The sequence below is a fragment of the Talpa occidentalis genome, unplaced genomic scaffold (assembly GCF_014898055.3).
Source record: "Talpa occidentalis isolate TD23 unplaced genomic scaffold, MPIMG_talOcc4v2.1 talOcc4.2, whole genome shotgun sequence".
Lineage (NCBI taxonomy): Eukaryota > Metazoa > Chordata > Mammalia > Eulipotyphla > Talpidae > Talpa > Talpa occidentalis.
Window position 1 is genome coordinate 87883417 of NW_023602073.1, and position 19295 is coordinate 87902711.

At 35.4% G+C, this 19295-nt stretch overlaps 1 protein-coding gene across 8 annotated transcripts in view; it reads left to right on the plus strand.

Annotated features, from left to right (window-relative positions):
- MEI4 (meiotic double-stranded break formation protein 4) overlaps positions 1–19295 on the plus strand; it is a 262395-nt gene that overhangs the window by 17698 nt on the left and 225402 nt on the right. For 7 of the 8 annotated variants that reach the window (XR_005127057.2, XR_008553256.1, XR_008553257.1 and 4 more), the window contains exon 2: positions 8686–8827. The gene's annotated coding sequence lies outside the window, so the exon portion shown is untranslated. Of the gene's footprint in view, positions 1–7480; positions 7618–8685; positions 8828–19295 lie in introns of those variants that run through there. The other variant, XM_054698968.1, reaches the window with a different exon arrangement.

Consider the following 19295-nt stretch of genomic DNA (forward strand, 5'->3'; position numbering starts at 1 on the left):
CAGAGACAGTTTATTGACATGTATGTATGGGAGATATCCAGGGTTTAGAAATCAGGATTAAATACCATCTTCATAGGGAAATGGGAGGGAAGATATAAGTCTCTTGAGAAAAAGAAAATAATTTTTAGGAGGCCAGGACCTCAGGAAAATATGTGGGAGATACGTTAATATATGACAAAGTTAGTCTGGCAGTGGCACTAACTTCTAGTCTCCTCTATGGAGGTGAGTCAATTTTCTGTTCTTGAAAGATAGGAATTACGATAATTGACTTCCTTTTGGAGAACTGTATTTAGGCAGGTAAGAGGAACTAAACACATTTTTTCTGTCCATATGACTTTCTTTTTTTAATCAACCAAATGAATATCCACAATGAGGAGAGAAAAAAAAAATCTGAATCAACAATCTGCTGCCACATAGAAATCATTTCAATAATGAGTGGGCTTACCAGGTATATTTTGTAATTAAGGCAAAACCATAGAAGTTGGGAAGCCTTCTTGTTCTCATATGTTAAATGTGTTTTTTTCCAGGTAATCAATTCCTAATTGTAGGCAAAGGTAACTTGATAGTCAAGGGGAAGATTTGCTCCTAAACCATATAAGTTACTCCTGTTCTCTACTTATGACTGGTCTTTTTACTTTCAATGCTTTTTTTTTTTAATATACAAAAGAAATTATAACTCCACCTGGAATCTTATAAATATCACACAATTGTCATGCTCAAATTGACAGTTAAAACATCTCTGGTGCTGTCCTGAGTGGTTAGATAAGATGGCTGCATCTTAGAGTTGTTTTTTACATGTGACTGAGTGGTGAAACATAGCTCTTCCTTTTTACCACCACCAAAATGGGCTTGTTTAATGGCTTTTGTTTAGTTTTCACCAGTATCTGCTTTCATGATCTGTTGTTACTAATGCTATCTGTTCTTGCATGAAGAATATTTTACTGAAAGCTGTGTATCTGGTGAATTCACCTTTACAGTTATTTCTCAGATAGTATTGAGTTAGCCAATAAGATGACCAGCCATTTACCTATAGAATTTGAAAAATAATATTCTGCCTTTTATTTTTATTATTTTTTAAAGATTTATTTATTTATGCATATAAGAGCTGGGATATGGGCCAGAGGTATGGGGGGAGGGGGTTGAGAGGATTGACCAGAGACAGAGTGGGAAACAGAACAGGCAGATCTACTGAAATATACTGCTGAGAGGAGCAGCGGGCAAGTCAGGAGAGGTCTGCTGTGTCATATGGGTAGCTCCCTGGATGGCTGGGAATTTAAATTGTGCTGCATTGGCTGCAGATAACTTCATAGGTTGCGTCTTAACCCCTTGCACCACCAGGAAGGCCCTATTCTGCCTTTTAAGTTAAGAGCCATGGGTAGCACTATGGAAGCATAATGAGCTGTCTTTTGCATCCACACCAGCAGGCATCCAGAGCATTTGCCTGACCTTATTTTTAGAGAAAGCACAACATCATAGTCACGTTGTCCTGCTTGAAGTCAAAGTCATTTTAAAACCTAGAGGCACCTTATGTAGAAACTCAACAGTAATAAATCCAAATAATCCTCACAACTGGTAAATAGAACCAGAACAAGAAGTCCACTGTTAACCACATTAACATCTGCCAGAATTTTATCCTGAAAGGTTGTCTCACTGCAGGCAAGGCAACTACTGTCATCAGCTTCTAGCTAATTAATTTAAGGAGACAACTTGCAGTTAGTCACACAGTTTGCAACAAAGTAAGGATTTGGGTACATCTGCTAGATACCCCCAGTATAGTCTTATAGTCTTTACAATCCAAAGCATGAGCAAGATAAAATACACTTTTGTAATTATCAAGAGATGCTTAACACAGAATGGAGCAAATACACAGTTTTAATATATCAGTTCTCCATTTCTTACAAATATATTTATCTAGACAAAATCTTTTTTTTTCCCTAGGACTTATCTTTACTGTTACCAGAGAAATAAATTCATATTTTTATAAAACTTATAAAAACATCAACAACTAGTTATGTCACTAGGCACAAGGGTTATGTTGATGTTGCAAAACTATTTAATCTTCCAAACCATGTCAAGAAAGACACATAGATTTCAAATCTCATGCCAAATCAAATCAATTGGTAATAATTTCAGGAATACTTTACTTTTAGGTAATTCCATGGTTGTGTCTCTGTTTGGCAGAGACAGTGCCATGATTGATTAGTGATGAATGCTATGGGCATGGGAGGGACAATGACAGCTCCCTTAACATGAATTTGTCATACCAACTTGAGGCGTTGGAAGACAAGCTTAACAGGCAAGCAATGTCCTAGTAGTATAAATGAGCAGTGATTACCAAAAATATCACCAAAAAATTCTGTGAAAACATACATTTGTAGAGGCTTGAACCTATAGCCTCTTAAACAAATACAATGATGTAAAACTAATTTACCTCAGTAAAAAAAAGAGTAATAAAAAATATGACCAAAATTCAAGAATATGTCTGTGTACCATAAAACCACTTCTGTTCTTCTTACACAATCTACATGTCATGAGAAGTTTCTCAGTAATAATTCAGTAGAGTAGCAGTGCTGTGAGGCTGTCCAACCTGGAGAGTTCGATCCCTGGCTCACCAGGGAGCAACCCACATGGTGTGGCAGACCCCTCCTATCTCGCCCGCTGCTCCCCTCAGCAGTGTGTTTCGGTATATCTGCCTGTTCTGCTCCCCATGCTCTCTGGTGAATCTTCTCACCCTGTCTCCCCTCCACCCTGCACACTTCTCAAAAAAAAATTTAGAAACACATAACATCCAACATCACAGGATAGAGTTCAATAAGCTACTGATACCTATTTCCTTAAAACTTCAAGCAAATATGAATTAACTCATCCCATGATTCTAAAAAATTTGTAAATTTGCAATATGTGAATATGAACACAAAGAATTAAGGTAGTGAGTTAAAAATGTACAGTAGTGTACTGCATTTAGAAGGTAAGGTAAAAGTTCTGATCATACATTTTGAACTGAATAAATTTAAAATACCACATAATCATGAAACTATAACATCACTCTACAGGATCAGCTTGGCTCTGATTTTTCATAGATTGAATTCCAGTTTTCTTACACACTAGACTTTAAGTATCATTAAAATTTTAGCTTATTTTTGAAGTGACTTTATGACACTTTTTTAAATATTATAACGTGTTTATAATAGTTTTATTTATTAGTGTTGTAGTGAAGTAAGTGCCTAAGGTTAATAAGCTGGTAGTTCAAAAAGTGTGCTAACTAGAAAAGAAATGACAAAATGTGATGTATCCACCAGAGAATCTCTGGAACATAAATGATTTTTGCATTCAAAGGATTTAAAAAAAGCAAATGATTAAAAATAAGGTGTTTATTATTAAATTAGATATGATAGTAAAAATATATAGACATAAATTACAGATAATATTCTATTTATTCTTTTTAAAAATTAACAGAATTAAATTTTAAAAAATATACTGTTTATAAAAATGTTAATAGAAATATAAATAAAATAAGACTGAAATCAACTTGATTAAAAATAAAAAATGTTAACATTTTGTTGACCAAACTGTGAATTAATGATTTTATTTTTACATCACTGATGCATTTGTGACTAAACCTAACATGGTTGAGTTCTCAAAAATCTAAATTATTGACCATTTACTCACACCATGAACAAAAATTAAGTCAAAACAATCCAGGGACCTAATTATAATTATAATTAAAATGATAACACTTGTGGAAAGCAACATAGGAGAAAAAATGCTTTGTGACATTGGTTTAGGGAAAGATTTCTTAAATAGGAAAAAAATTATGAAACATGCAAAAAGTAATAAAGTGGACTTCATCAAAGTTAAAATACTGTGGTTCTTTTCGGGACACAGTTAAGAAAATTGATGACAAGCAATAGACTGAGAAACTATTTGCAAAAAAAAAAAAAAATTCCGCATCATAATTTAAAAATAACTTTTTTGTACCATAATAATAAGAAAAAAGTACATTTTTTAAATGAGCAAAATATTTCAACCCATTTCAAATAAAAAAAATATTTATAAGCAGTAAACTCATGAGATGTTCAATATCACTAGTGATTAGGAAAGTATAAATTAAAACCACTGTGACTTCCCACTATATACTTACTAGTAAGTTCAAAATTAAAGAGATTAAGTGTTGACAAGTACATGAGCAACTAGACTCTCATAAATTTTGGTGGGATTGAAAAATAGAGTGAGTCCATTTGGAAAAACAGCTTGGCGGTTTCTGATCAAGCTAAATATTCACTTGCCATTGACCTAGGACTATTCACTCCTAAGTATGCACCCAAGAAAAAATGAAAACATATAGAAATATATATATGCTAATGAGGGGTTTATTTATAATATCCAAAACTTAAAATGAATTACATTGACTAGTGACTGAACAAATTGGTATAGCTATACTATGGAATATTAATATAGGAATGAGCTATTGATACATGCAGCAATATGGCTAAACATTTTATTATGGCAAATGGAAGCAACCAGAAATGAAAAAACTATAAAGTCTGATAACATTTATATGAAATATTGACTATAAAAACTATAGTAAAAGAAGTGCTTACCACTCCATGTGTTTGAGAGAAGATTGTATGCAAAGAAGCATGGGGAAACTTACGCTCCATGTGTTTGAGAGAAGATTGTATGCAAAGAAGCATGGGGAAACTTTTGTTTATTGATGAGCATGTCCTATATGTTGATTGTAGTGGTAGTTACATAATTGTTTATAATTGCTCAAACGCAACAAGCTATGCCTCAAAATGAGTGAATTTTACCATGTAAATTTTATGTGAATAATACTAACATGTCTTATTTTTTCAATTGCATCAATTCCATTGATTCCATTTTCCCATATTTCACTCCTGAGCTATTGATACATTTACCTAATTATTATGTATGGAGTCCTATATTTACCTAATTTTAATTGTGTGGGATCCAATGTTCTCTGAAACCAAAAAGAACAGAAATAACCATTGAATTTATATATATATATGTATTTCTAATATGTAGCTTATAAGTACCACCCTACACTAAAACCTGCTCCTATAGTAGAACTTTCAGATATAGTCCAAAACACAAATATGACCCAAATAAAATACAATCACTAAAATAGTACCACATTTAAAAGTTATGTTCTAGAATTCTTCTTTATAATAATTATAGGGGGCCTCCCCGGTGGCGCAGCGGTTGAGCGCTGGGTTGCGAAGCTGCCCGCAGCCTCTGCAGCGCCAGTTCGATCCCCGGCTGCTCCCCGGCCACCGGAGGAGGGTCCCACATGGCGCGCAGACCTCTCCTGCCGCCCGCTGCTCCCCTCAGCAGTGTGCTTCGGTCCTTCTGCCTGCTCTGCTCCCCGCTCTGGCTCTGGTGAATTCTCTCACCCTCCCGCGCTTCTGACTGTACCCAGTGCATGTATAAACAAAACAAAGAAAGAAAGAAAGAAAACATGCCTCTCTATATAATAATTATAGTACACGACTTTTACTCTAAAGACAATGAAAGATCTGACAGACTAAGAACTGTCAGAATAAAAAAATAAATAAAATCAGGTCTTGATGCTTGATCCAAGATTCAATCTAATTAGCAAAGGAAATGGCTGTGCTTTGTCAGAAGAATCTGAGCTGGCAGAAATAGGAGAGGAGAAAGAAGCAGAGGCACGAGAGGAATTGGGTCACAAGAATGAATGCAGTAGATGCTCGCGTAATGATGACTTGGTCAATGCCTGAGCCTGCAGATGTGGGACAATACCAATTACAATTCATGGCCCAGAAATAAGAGGCAAATTAATGAAAAGAACCAGATGGTGGAGCAAGGACCAAAGCAAGTACCTGTAAATAATCAAACCAAGCTGCACTATACAGTCATAAAAGGCAGCCATGGTAATGTCCTATGCAAATGACAGATGTGGACTAGGAGGGTAACAGTAACAAGAAGTCAGTGATCCTAGAAGGCAAAGGAGTGGTGCAGTCAAAGGGGCACAATTCAGTTCTGCCGGAGCGAAATGGCATTCCTATGTGACACATCATATTCATAACACATCATCCTTTTAACCAGGTTACACAGGACTGCAGTCATAGTCTTGTGATTTCAAAGAACAAATCAACTTTATTGTTGTCTTTGCAATAGACAAGAAGTCCCCGACCTTAAATCCTAATGAGATATAATGAACCCAGAGAGACACTGACAATGTGAAAGTTTAATATATTTGCCAGCCAGGTTATTTAAATGGAAGCATTCTTGATACTTTTGCAGAAAAAGAGTGGGAATCATGGCTGAGAAGAGCCTAAATTTCCTTAAAGAAGACTTGGCATTGCTAGTGATACACCTGCTCAGCACAGTAAAGAGCAAGAACTATCATTTTTCATTTCTAGTCATTCAAAGTAGCAGTCAGCTGCTGAGCTGCCCAGCGTCTTTTCCCAACCAAATACTTAGTGACTGCCAAAAGGTGCATGATCCTGAAAAAAGAAAGAAAATATTTTAACGAAACCAATGCCGATGAGATTCACTGTGTGCCTAAAACATCAAATCGTTTTTCATGTTATTTGCAAAGACTAAATAAAAATGGGGAAAGTGAAAAATATGTCTGTATTGCTAGAATCATAGGAATTCGAAAGAAACAAAGAATACAGTAGTGTTACCCAAGAGAAACAAGAGCCTGAAGAATGAGAAATGACATCTTTCAACATAGAGGAAGAAACAATAATGTGGCATGTCAAAAGTCTTCTAAAAGAAAACAGGCTGAATATCACTGTATTATGGGAAGCAAAGCAGCAGAAGTAAAATGCACAACAGATTTGTAATAAAACTGTACTGATTTTTATTTCAGTAGCAGAAAGAGTGTTTTACATATACATGTATTACTGTCTATTGTAAACCAGGGCCATTTCACCATCTTGAAAATCTGCATAAACTGTCAAGGGGGAAAAGTCTCCATTTTACAGCTACAATATGATTAAAAAGAATTTTTCTAGATATGTTAATTTGGATGTGATACTATTACCAGGACATCTACTGATTAAACCTTAACTTGTTCTGATCATACTTTGCATGCTAGCCCACATAGAAATTCTTCTATTTTCACAAGAACTCATTCCAGAAGGATTTCACTACTTCTCCATATTTCCAAATAAATACTTTGAGACCAGCAGTGCAATTCAGGTATCTTGATACCCCGAGTATCCAGCGTAGTGCTTGGCCACAGATAACAGGCATAGTAAAATTTTATTAATATACTAATTTTCTGTTTTTCTAGTGCCAACTGAAAATTGACTGGTAATTTATGAATAGAAGGTGTAACTCAGAAACCTATTTTGTTACTTTTAGTTGAACTTGAAAAAGATTTTGTAATAAAGTAGATTGAAACTACTGGTTCTGCACTATGATTACATGTTAATACTTTATTCAGACACCCTTTCTCCTTCGTTAGCATGAATAATGGTCGGTGTAAATCAACTGATCTAAGAAGGACCTTATTCTTGAGACCACAGCAATGACCAAAGCAGTTTTAAATGGTTCCTCATGGAAGAGGAAGTTCAAAAGTCTAAATTGGCAGTGTTGGTAACTCAGAGGAAGGAAAGAATCCAGGTAACTCTTCACATCAGTGTTTCATTGATGTCTAACACAGTGCTTGGAGAATAATGGGTGTCAGTATATCTCTGAGCAATACCACATGGTAACTTTATTTGCCAAGTAAGCATAGGACACCGATCTTAACTCCTTGTGCAAATTATAACTTACTGCGTAGGCTGTGAACTCCTAAAGAACAGGACACATAGCTTCTATGATTTTTGTGTTTCTAGCATATAGCACTGTGCATGACATACAGGAGAAAGCCAACTATTTAGGGAATAAATATATGAGTAACTGTTCCAGACTGAACAAAGGTATAGTATGAGTCTCCCCTCTCATGATATATGGTGGTGTTTTTTGTTTTTTTTTTGAACTATTAAGGTATGTGAGCAAGGAAACAACATTATGTTTTACAACTCACTCTCTCAAAGCTCCTTTTTGCTTTTCTGTTTCCTTTTATTCTTTGATACTACTATGCATGAGTTATTTAGAACTGGAAATTTTGAGCATAAAGTCATCTTGCAAAAACCCAATTTCAAAATTGTTTTGACCTTAAAATTCTGTCGCCTGATGTTTACTCCACAGGTATGTATTGTTGTCTTGGTAGTAAGATGCTGCCAACCTTGAAAGTCAAGGGAGACAACTAGAGCAGAATAAATTGAAGTGGAATAAAAGGAAACTCACATTTTTTTTTTTTTTAACTAATTCTCACTCTTCACTTTCTGAGGCATTATGTTTAAAAGTATACCAACTGTCAGATAGTGTATTTGCCCCCATTTCAAAGCTCTGACTCAGAGAGGTCAAAATGATTTGATCAAAGTGACTGTAGAAAAAGTTTGAAGGGAGACCGAGCTGATCTCCAGTGTCTGTCTCTTTACTGTGTCTCATTGTTCACATTCAAAAATAAAGACCTATACTCTATTGTGTGCTCCTGAGAAAGGATGGACAAACTTAGAGCCAGGATTCTGGTCACAAGTTCAATATTCAGGGCAGAGTTTGTCTCTTTTTTTCAAAAAATAAATGGCATTGGCCAGTCACATAACATGCTTAACTCTAGAAATATGTTGTTCCCTTTGTTTGCAGGTAATGACCCATGACAACATTGAGGTCACTCTCCTGTGATTGCTCACAGCTATGTTCTACACACCTTGGATAATGCCAGCTCAACAGGTTTTAAAATCTGCAGGAATAGTACCTTTTGAAGCCAAATGACAAATCTATCAGAGTGAGTTCTTTTTTCTCAGTATGTTACAACCTGCAACATCTGACTGAACCCCTTGATATGGCTCTCTTGGGGAACTGGGAAGCCAAAACAAGTTTTACCTGGTGTTTAATGATAACCTCTGAAAATAAGGGGAAATGTGAATACTTGTATTCGTTGACTTGGCAGTTTCCTTACAGGTTAAATTTATTAATATGAAGTTGTGGTCAGAAGCACTAAAAGCAATTTTGTATGGTCTATTTGACACATTCAAAAGGTAGCAATTGAGGATAAATAACTGTTTCCAAACAAAATGAAGGTATTGCTGGTATATATAAATATAGCTATAGATAAATATATCTCTAATGTTGTAAACATTTTAGAGTCTCTCCTGATCTATCATTTATAGTGTCTCCATTAAAATTATATTTTGTTCTCTATATTTATCAAAATGTATTTTTCTTGGTTTTAACTTTTAACATTTATTAAGGAAGTTTATACACATGTTTTTTTAAGCAAATACTGCTATCCTATCACTCTCCAACCCCAATATAAATCCTATTTCCATGAACTTTCTACTTTTGTGCCTTTTATCTATTTCTTTAGCATGCAACACTCCGTAACCATCAAAGGTTCTTATAAACCCTATCAGTGGTATTAATGTCTAATGAAGACAATGCTTAGTCTTTACTTTGGATATAAGTTAATCCACCTAGACACTCAGGCTTCTAGGAGTGTTCTGGGTCCCAATATATTTTAATAGAGACTTCAAGTGGGAAAAGTACCTTTGCTTTCTCTACTGCCCTTGTAGTCTGGATTGGAGATCAAGGTCAACTAGAACAACATTAATTCTCCTCTGACCTCAAAAGGTAAGTCAGTCTCCTGCAGAGCACGAGGACCAACTGTGCCTAAGTCAGTCCACACTGATCAGTGCTGAGGTGATAGTGTGGGACAAGTGCTGAGGTGAGATCAGGACTGGGCATCACTGGACTACCAAAACAGAGTTTGGAATCAGGCTGGAACCCAGCCTTCTGATCATTCCAAAGGAGGTATTTATTTGTTCCCATAAAGAAACAACGAGGAAGAACAGAGAAGGAAGCCAAGATTTTGGTGTCCTCCTGCTCCTGGATTCCAAGCCATGATTATACTAAGGTTGATGTTCTCCTTTCCCAGTCATGTAGCATAAACGTCCTGCAGCCTGTCAGGCTCCATCCCCCAGTGCTGACATCCAGCGTTTGTAGGTCTCTTCACATTGCCCCAGAGTACAATGAACAAGGGAGACTTCACAACCTATATGCTTCTAATTATAGTTTACCCCCAAAATGTTGACTCAGTCTGGTCTGTGCACTGTCAGATCAATCAACTCTAATTACTCATAATACATTTTAAAGTAATATTACCTAGTGTCCTAAATCTCATTCCAATTTTATATATCTTTTACTCTTCCTGTATTATGGTGCTTCTCTTTAAGCTCTAAAATTTCAGCATGAGGACAATCTGCATTAGAGTAATTATGCTTAACTCAAAATCTCCCCACTCCTCAAATCTGGTTTTAAAGATTAACTCTGCCTTTACTCTCTGGCCTAGTGTGATAAGGGAAAAAAGTAAATGCTTTAATTCATGGTCTTTAATAACCATCCTTTGTTAATGATGACTATAAGTTGCATGGAGGAAGAGAACACGTTCATTAGTTAAAAAAAAAAAAAAAAGGAGTAGTTGTCTAGGAAGAAGAAGAAGAAGAGAAAAAAGGGATGGAGGAAAGGAAAGGATAAGATATCTCACAGGAAATAGCTTGCCTGGCTCACAGAAAGCATTTTCATCAAGTCTTCTTCAGCTCAAAAAAAAAATGTTACCACATATAATCAGAGACATCCAGTCATCCCCTTTCTTTCCTTAGAAAATTCCATCATATACAGTGTTGTAACCCAATAAAATAAATGAAACTATAAAAAATGTTATTAAAAATAAATAAAATATATTGCAAAAGGAAGAAACTGCCAAAAGCAGCTGCATGCTAGAACCAACATAGTTTAGTTTTCATAGCCAGAGAGAGTGCCTTCTCTTCCCAACTCTACCTTCTATGGTAGCACATCAATAGTTTGAAATTGGCCATGATGAAAATATTTACACCATGAAAATTGGCATGCTAGGGTTCAGGCTTCTTCCTCCCTGCTCAGAGAACCAATAGTTGAATATTTATCACCACACCCCTGGCTAGAAGCCATGGAGAGGAAGGAACCCCAGGGTCAAGATTACTGGGAACTGTGGAATTAATGCCTTTTTTGTAGTAGAGAAACAAATGAAACTAGGTGGCAGTAGGGCACAACTGTAGAGACTACTGATAGTGCCTGGAGTATTAAAGCTTATATTTGAACCAAAGAAATAATGATGATCACTTATGTGATTTGGAGTTTCAGTGAAATTTTGGTGAAATAACTTTAAAAAGTGGTGCAGAATCTGAGCCTGTTGGTTGAATACTATCTGAGGGAACCAGGATGCCATGTGCTAGTGTCAGTGATCTGTCTGACCTCTCTGCATTTGAGAAGCCCCACTGAACATTTCTGTCATCCTGCATTGCAGTCAGAAGTCATATATTATTTGAAGGTAGACAGAAGTAATGCTGTTCTATGTTGGCGAATCCTAAGTCTAGACATACCTTACTACAGAGTGGGGAATAATAAAAAGCCCTTAAGTGACCTCAGCTTATCTCTTAAAATTATTAATAACCACATATATGAAATCTTATATAAATAAATCATGTGCTTTTTAGGTCAATTTTATTCATTTTGTTCACTCATAAAAATATTTTTTATGAAATAATTTTGTGGGCCTTCCTGGTGGTGCAGGGTTAAAATCTCAGCCCTATCAAGCTATCACCAGCCACTGCAGCATGAGTTCCATCCCCGGCCAGAGAGCTAACCCACATAGCACAGCAGACCTCTCCTGTCTTGCCCACTGCTCCCCCCCCCAGTAGTATATTTCAGTAGATCTACCTGTTCTGCTCCTTATTATCTCTGGTGAATCCTCTCACCCCCCACAACTCTGGCCTATACCCCAGTTCTTGTATGCATAAACAAATAAAAAATACTTCTAAAAAACAATTTTGTGACATACTCCCTAAATCAACACTATTTTCATCAAATTATTACACTTATTATATCATAAGTAAAGGTATAGAAATAGAAATAATGTATTTAAAGATAATTTTATATGCATAAAACAACCATAAAATACATAAATAAATATGTTTAATCTTTATTTTCACTGCATTAGTCAGCCTGATTTAATTACCAAAAGTACTTGGTTTTTCCTTTTTTTCCTCTGAACCATGAGTAAGGGGGAAACTTGATGTATGTCTTCAAAAAGAAGACTACCAGAGAGGAAAGGTATGGGTGGACAGCAAAATGAGAAGGGAACCCCAATGGAATGTGGTGGAGGATAATGGGAGCTTTGGTGGTGGGTGTGGTGTGGTAACACATCTGAAGCAGTGTCAGTCTATACTACTAAATCATACATGGTGTGGTAAGCTAACTTTACCTCAATAATAAACAACGCAATAAAAGGGTTTAACTATGGCATGTATCAGACACAGATTTAATATTTACTGATATCTACCTGTTGTTAATTGGAAATTTCTGTATTTCTTAGGCAGACTTTACATATATATTTTTTCACCATACATTAATGAAATGAATTCTTTTGGCAACAACATAATTCCTGGGGTGGAATCAAATGTATTACATTTGTATGCTATATTCTCAATAAGGTTTAAGATCCCTATTGTGAAATGTATGTATTCCATTACATTCAAATGATTTTATAGTTTTAATTATGCATGACACAAATATTATGAAGCTTAAACCCTTAATTGCTAATGATAAAAAGTGAGTTCACAGAAAATGAGAACCACAGAAATAGAAATCATAGAAATATGTGTCATGAGTTCGTACTCTTCAGAAAATATGAGCATTAAATTTGAGTGAAAAAACAAATTCACAACAGTCAATACAAGATATTAATTGCATGTTTACAAGTCAACCCTCTGACACAAACTTATAATTAAATGTAGAGAATCTTTTCATTTGCCTCTCTTCTGAGGCAACATTAACAGGGAATTTCCTAATAAATTCAAAAAATACTACATTAGGAAATATTTTCCAGAATATAGGAGCCTAGCTAAAAATAACCTAGTGTATTTTACAATGGAGAGGCACTTTATATATATTTAATAGCCTAAAAACTTATGTATGAATGTAGTGAGAAGATAATATGCATAAAGAAAAATAAGAGTATGTGATGTCAATGATGCAGAAAAAGGACTTGACAAGATTCAACAATATTTGTGATAATAAATCTCAATAAAATGGGGAAAGAAGGAATATACTTCAACATAATAAAGACCTTATATGACAAACCCACAGCTAGCAGATAACTTATTTTGTAGGTATATGTCATAAATTTTTCCAAACCCATAAAATACATAACACCAAGACTGAACCCTAATATAAATTGTGTCAGTGTAGGGCCTTCAATTATAACAAATATACCATTTTGGTGGGGATGGTGACAGTGGGGGGAGGCTATGGGAAGGGGTTATGCGGTATATAGGAAATCTTTGCACTTTTGACTCAATTTTGCTGTGAACCTAATACTGTGAAGCATATCTTTTCATTAGTCTTTCAAAAAAGGTAATACATTTTCTCAGTTACTACTTACATGTAGCACTGTGATTTTGTCTTACATTCAAAATTGTTTTCTTTCAGAATATTGAAGATATTACTCAAATGCCTTCTAGCATATGATGGGATTGTAGTTCCTTTTACGTTAACATTTTCCTCCTTCTCTTTTTTGTATTCTGTATATTTATGGTGCTCTAAAATGTGAAGCACATACACTGAGGCATCAACGTATGTTATTTTGAAGTTTATCCTATTTGTCTCTTGGAATCTTTTAAATCCAATTTTAGGCTTATTTTAGCCCTGAATGTCATCTTCTGTTATTCCCTTGCTTCCAATATCTCACCACCACCAGAAAACACACACACACAAAGACACACACACTCCTCATGTCATTCACTTATGGGATTCATATTATTCGGTTTTGAAACATTTTATTATATTGCTTTTTTAAATCAAATATTACTTTTTTTCCTTTAGATTTGGTTCAACCCTTCCACTTTCTATTCCAACTAATTTATTCCCTTTTCATCTAAGCCCATTTTTTATTTTGTTTTTCTCTTGAATTTTCATGCTTAGAAGATTGATTTTTCTGTCTCCTATTTTCCAATCTTTTGTGAATGGAACATAATAATCTTACTAAGGATATTAATGACAATTATTTTAAAGGGTTTTGTTTTGTATTTTCTTGCTTTACCCCATTACTCAGGTAGTAGTTTAATTCCTCAGTCTGTTGCCTGTCTTTCAAACATTGATATTTCTCAAATTCTTGGTTTCTCCTCAACTTTGTATTTCATAATTCCTATTTGCCTGTCTGTAGCTATAAATTATGAATGCTGGATCCTTTTTTTCTTTGAGAGCAGCAGTGGTATAGAATGTGTGCAAGAAAAGATATGCAGTTAAATTGTTTTTTGGTTATGCTGATTCTATTTGCCACCTGAAGATTATTAATTGCCTTTGGCCACTGTTCTGCATTTCAAATTCTAGCTTTTACATTCTCTAGTTTAGCATGAACCCAACATTTCTATTGACTCCTGCTTGGCAAGAGAGAGAAAAGGTGCAGCATGAGCTTGTAAAGTCCTGGTTAAAGTTTCATATATAATCTCTCAATTTTTACCTCTGATTTTTTTCCCATTCATAACTTCCATTATCTCAGAATTTGCTACAAACAGAAAAACCCTACTCTCTGCATCATGTGTGACTTTTGCAGTTTCATTGTTTAACTTTCTTGTCTATCCAATGTCATTTCTTTTTATCAGGATGTTCTTCATTTCGCCTTCTAGCATGCTAATAGATGTTTGTAACACTTTTTTTTTTTTTTGTAATTTCAAGCTATTGAGGTAGATGGGGGATATCGAATATGTACTCAGCCAGCTGTCCTGATTGAAGCTACATTTTAAAAGGGACAAAGCTGAGGTTTCCACCCAGTTCTCTGTTAAAAAAACAATTCTCATTCCACTACACTGTGCAGTAACACTTAAAAGCCATGATAAAATTGGTAAACAGAAGGTGATTTAGCCCTCCTATCTTTTTGGATCAATTAACTTTCATAAATTTACCCTTCAGTATATAGAAAAAGCATTTTTTTCTTTTAATCCCAAAGGCAAACGCTCCTCATGTAAAATCAGATCAGTTATGAATTCACTTTAGGCAAGAAAGCATATTTGCTAGCTTTGCTTTTTAATGTAAATAATAAAACCAATAAGCAATAGTCTTGTTGAACATGAACAACAAAATTTATAGACTCTGTTTACTATACAGAAGGCTTGCTGAATAAAAAATGGCCTGACTTTTATTTATTTGGTGATCGAATTATTATTTGCATTAACAGAGCAGAACTTCTATGCCATCAAAGCTAATTTTTTTAAGTTCACAGCATATCTTATTCCTATCTGAAATAATTTATACTGGTATTATTTATTATTAGCTTTATTGATTAGGTCAAAATTAAGGACAACTTAAAATTCAGAATTTTCTGTTCTCATTTTTGTTCTCTGTCCTGCTTCTCTTTACCACCTGCCAAGTTTTACTACCTGTCACGTTTAAACCATATCGTAATCAGGCACCAGGATTTTTGACATTTGATTATTTTAGCTAATAATACAAAGGCATATCTGTATACTTCTCCTACTTCAATTTACTCACACAATCAACACCTAACAAGCCTTTTCCAGAGAACAGTCTGAGTCATTAGTATTAATATTTACCAGGCTGTCATGTTATCTTTAGCATTATTTTAAATTATTCCCTTTTGAAATATGAGTACGAAAATATTTTTTCCCTCAACTTAGTATTAGTCCACCCTTGAGATACCATCTGTTTTTTTTTTTTTTTTTTGATTGCTTATAGTATTCATTCTTCTCTGCTTTATGTGCTACTTTTTTGGAAGTCATAATCCAATTGGATCAGTTACTCTTGGTATAGAAGTAATTTTCTAGGGGACCACTAAAGCCAAATTTCCCTTGTAACACTTCTATGCAACAAAAGCATAAAACCTAGATTCTTTGTGAGTTTTGCTATAGTACTCTGGCCAAAATTCAATTCCTTAAGTATGTTTTTCCCAGAAGCTACTCAAAACAGAATTAAGTTACCACCATGAACAATTGAATAATCATACCACTTTCAACTTTTCAAGGGGAAGGGTTGTCTATTAAAAGCTTTTTCATGATTTGGTATCAAGAAATTTGCTCCCTAATTATTATTCAGATCATACAGTCCTATTTTGAGGAAAATAAGTAGAAGGAAAGTTCATGAAAATAAATCTACTGTGCTTAGGTGCATAGCGTGATCTAGGAAAGAGCTTCCTGAACCCACGTACTTAAAAAGGTTACACGGATGACAATAAATTGAACCCCTAGCCCTTGTGGTGTTCACATTTGGTCCCAGGGCCTGGAGACCATGTGCAATTGACTCCAGTCATTACTTTCTCATACCTCATCATACTACACAGTTGCATTATTCCATGGGTATCATGACTGGGTGGTCTCACCAAACCCAAATTACTAGATCACTTACATGATGTAGATAACTACTAATAAACCCAATCACCTCAACCCATAAAGTTTTTTTTTAAAGATTTATTTATGCATACAAGAGCTGGGGCACAGGCCAGAGATGCGGGGGTTGAGAGGATTCACCAGAGACAGAGCAGGGAACAGAACAGGCAGACTGACTGAAATACACTGCTGAGGGGAGCAGTGGGCGAGAGAGTAGAGGTCTGCTGCACCATGTGGTTTTCTGTCTGGCTGGCCAGGGATTGAATTCGTGCTGCAGAGGCTGCAGTTTGCTTCATAGTGTGCTGCTTAACCCCTTGCACCACCAGGGAGGCCCCTCAACCCATAAAGTGTTTATGCTAAAAATTCTGTTCATTTCTAAAGCAATCAGGAGAGGAACTGAAGTGCATTTTCCAATTGTTTACTGCTTAATCGGAAAAAGAGAATTTCAGTATGCAAAAACTTTAGCAATTCTATATCATTTCAGTTTTCAGAAAATAACTTACTCACTTCTCAGAGGTAAAACCACCACTGACCTGTATATAGCCTCTGATAGTGATTATTGTATTACAGTAAAACAATGTGAGACTTGCTAAGAAAACTAGATGTCACTCTTCAAATCAAAGTCATTGAACATACCTTAACACTGACTCAAATGAAACATCCTTTATAAGTAAACTCTCTTTTCAAAAAACCCCCCACTAAACAGTCAATATAATTTGTTGCTTAGCTAATAATATTTAATTTCTTGATTTTCAGATTTTAAATATAAAGTCTTATATATCCTGACTATCCCTTTATTTCTTAATCTTCTTAAGAATTGAATGCAAAATTTATTCACAGTACTTTGCCCTTTATCTTCTGTTTTACTCAGCATTAAGAGCCTCTCCTGTAATCTGTTTGTCTGTGGAGGCTAGGTTAGGGAGCAACCTACACTCCCTAGGAGATACTTAATAAATGGGTTGACTGACTAACTTTAGTTTCTTTTTTCTTGTACTGCACAGCAACCTTGACAACTCATTTCTTTTCCTTTCAGCACAAAAAAGAGAATAGTCAACAAAGAAGTAAATACCTATCTTTTAGAGAATTGGCATTAAAAGAATGGTTGCCTTCTACTTCACCATCCTCCCTAGGATCCATTTTTACCCAATAAGAAAAATATTTCTTGGGCCTCCCCAGTGGCAGAGTGGTTGAGCGCTGGGTTGTGAAGCTGCCCGCAGCCTCTGCAGCGCCGGTTCGATCCCCAGCTGCTCCCTGGCCACTGGAGGAGGGTCCCACATGGCGTGCAGACCTCTCCTGCCACCCGCTGCTCCCCTCAGTGTACTTCAGTCTGCCTTCTCTGCTCCCCTCTCTGGATCTGGTGAATTCTCTCACCCTCCTGCACTTCTGACTGTACCCAGTGCTTGTATAAATAAATAAAAATAAATCTTTTTTTTTTAAAAAAAGAAAAATATTTCTTTTTCAGATAGTTGTTTTTGCCCCTCTCTCCTTATCAAGCAGTAACTGCTGGTCTAATCTAATATGAACAGAAGATTGCTTGTCCATCAACCTACCATTGCTAGCAATGGCTTCAAATACAAACTGTCTTGAGTGAAGTGAACGCATCTCTAACAGCATAGCAGAATATTTTTGAACCACAAATTGGCCTAAGATTTTAAATGATTTCACCATAAGCTTCTGCCTAAGAGTTTCTTCTCAGTCAATCTAGGTCACATCTGGGCTGTGAGAAGCTGCAAGATAGAATCATAAAAAGTGAAAGGATTATGATATAATTTAGTGGATGGCTATAGTAAGGTAAATTTCAAGACAGTAACTGAGTCTTGAAAAATCTCAAGTATTATGAATTTTTGGCATAATTTGAAATTGTGGGCAAATGCTTTAGGCAGTACCAAGGGCAATGCAGTAGTAAGTAACATGCAAATATAATTTGGTAATGAACCATCATGAATCCCCTCAATCTTTTAAGATAATAGAAAATTATTGGTATTTTCATTAGCTAACCTCTTACTTTTCCTTACTATTTTATCACAAAAAAGCATGTAAGGCTTATAGGAGAACTAGATTCACCTACAACATTCCAGGGGAAAAAAACAGTACAAACATTCATTAATCAAATTCATCATTAATTAATCCAATTAGTCCTTTAGAGCCAGAAAGAAATATTAAAATATCCTCTTCCACAGGTATGAATACGAGAACAACCAGGTGCAGTGACTATATCTGCTGATAAAACTCTTGGAGGGAAGGATGATAGCAATTTCCTCCTCTTCCATTCTTTCCCCAGGATCCTTCAAAGAAGCCAGGAATTTAATAGAGAGGAAGATCTACTTACACCGAGAACTTAGGGCCATTAATACCAATTTTGGTAACCAGACTGAGATCTCTCCCTGGCCTTGGAAAATCTGCGGAGTATCAGTAAACAAGACTTGGGAGCCATTGAGGTCAGAGAGAGGAAGGACTGCATTGGGCTGTAGCTTTTCAATTTGCCGTAACATGTGAGAAGCTTACATCTCAGGAGTCAGACAGGATATGAGTTTTTTTTAATTCCCTTAATATAAAAGCAATGCTGCTTGTAATAAAAAGAAAAAAAGGCTGACTTAGAGGAATTCTTGAGAACTATTTTCAATCTTTCTGCTTTTTCTATATAGAAAAATGATATAACATATGTCATTTGAAAAAGAAAAACAACTGAAATGTAGATGAAAACAAAAAAATTTTAGCAAAATTGGGACAATTGCCAGTTAAAAAAACTATAAGGCCAATTTTAAGTCAAGATGAATGGATGGAAGTGTGTCAGGATCCTTTCAAAGAAGTGCCTCAAAG